This window comes from Propithecus coquereli, unplaced genomic scaffold (genome assembly GCF_000956105.1).
Source record: "Propithecus coquereli isolate 6110/MARCELLA unplaced genomic scaffold, Pcoq_1.0 Scaffold124, whole genome shotgun sequence".
Classification (NCBI taxonomy): domain Eukaryota; kingdom Metazoa; phylum Chordata; class Mammalia; order Primates; family Indriidae; genus Propithecus; species Propithecus coquereli.
This window is the reverse complement of record NW_012136525.1, coordinates 4,682,286-4,684,128: the sequence shown is the minus strand read 5'-3', so window position 1 is coordinate 4,684,128 and position 1,843 is coordinate 4,682,286.

Below are 1,843 nucleotides of genomic sequence, written 5' to 3'. Positions count from 1 at the left end.
GTTTTGTAGCTATTTTGGGTGGGAGGGAAAATGCAGTCTCAGTTGCTCCTTTGTGGCTGGAAGCAAAAGTTGATTCCAGATTGTTAAAAAAATATATTGTGGTGCTTCTTGAATCTGTCATCAGCTGATTCTTCAGTCAATTTAATATAAGGCCGTGATATTCTTCTCTCAAACCTATCAAAGTAGCCTTTACTTGCCTGAAATTCCAGAGTATCTTTTCCTAAGTGCTTCTTCCAATTTTTGTACAAACTGATAGTTTCGCCTTAAATTATTTAAAGTCTCACTAGAATTCCTAAATGAAAAGGAAACTGAGCTGTTGGCTGGAAGGTAGCAGCTGGTAGGTAAGACAGCGCTTCAAATCACCATCCATCAGATAACATATGAAGAACTGAGTCTACAGGCTTATGACAGAGAATTACATGGACAAGTATGGGCTACATAAAAATTTCATCTATTCTTAAATAGTTCCGATCGTAGTGGCCAAGTCTTCCTTGTTAGGTCACTGACGAAACTCCAAACCAGGTGTGGTAAACAATAACAAAAACAAACAAAAACCTAAATAAACAAAAAACCCCATATTTTGGTTCTGGTCCCAATTCTTCTCTTCTTTTGTTATCTTTTTCTGCAACCTATAGTGGTCTATCTTCCAGGCTAATCTTTTTCCTTGAGTCCAATCTCTTATAGATACTCAGGGCTTATTAATTAATTGCAAAAAAATTCTGTTACTCTGCCATTTCTCAGAGTTAAGGATTTATCAACTACATTGGGCTATGCCATTGGCTTATCTTACATTTGTGCTTTATGTGCAAATGCAATGGGTGTTATGCTCTCCAATTCTGCAGTATGATTCTTTTTCCTCTATTGCTATGGTGGGAGAGATTTGTCTAAGCCTCTTAATTATTGTGGAAAAGATAATCTTTAAACTGAGTAATACCTGAAAGTTTTCTTATTCAGCAACCTTTCTTGCCTTACAGTTTCTTCTTGGGTCATACAATCTTATGTTCCCCTTCCTGTCTGAGCACCTGGGGTTGAAGCACTTGCATCTGTGTTATATGTAGAGTCCAGAACAATGATGAATATATAGGCAACCAGTCCAAGTGGCCAGGAAGGACACTAGGAAATGGATATATAAGCAAAAGGAAAACTACCTGCAGGCTACCTGCGCTAATCTCCTGAACTACAGCATAAAGAATCATGATTAAGACACTAAAATGAAAAAAATACAGCCTGATCTAGAGTGAATATTATTTAAGCTTCCTGTGATCCACAGTTTCCTTGCCCATGAAAGAGGGTAATAATTCCTGCATCACGGGGTGATTTTGAAGGCCCAATGAAATCCCACATATAAAAAGTCTAACACTGGCTGACCCTTAGAAGGTGCAAACAAAATGTTGATTTCCTCTTTTCTTTTTTTCTTTAATGCATGCTCACAAGCTATAATGCAATGCGCACTACCCGAAGGATGGACATATTTGAAACACGGACTTGGGGGGGGGACCAAGGGCAACACACGTAACCTAAACATCTGTACCCGATAATATGCTGAAATAAAAAAAAAATAAGTTTTTTTTCAGCCACCATTATCAACCGTATTCCTTATAAAATGAATAACTCTTTTGAAGTTGTACAAATATTTGTAAGTGATTTAGTAAGGATATAGTTTAATCTCTTGAGAACATATTATCCCCAAAGAAGCAAAGAATGTACAGAAATTTTAGTGATGAAATACACAGGGGAAAGAAGCTCCCCCCTGAAAAAAGTCAGCATTATCATCCACAAAAGCATTCCATTCTGAAATATCTACTGTCTAGCTAGAGGCTTTTGTGGCAAGGAAGAGAAAAGA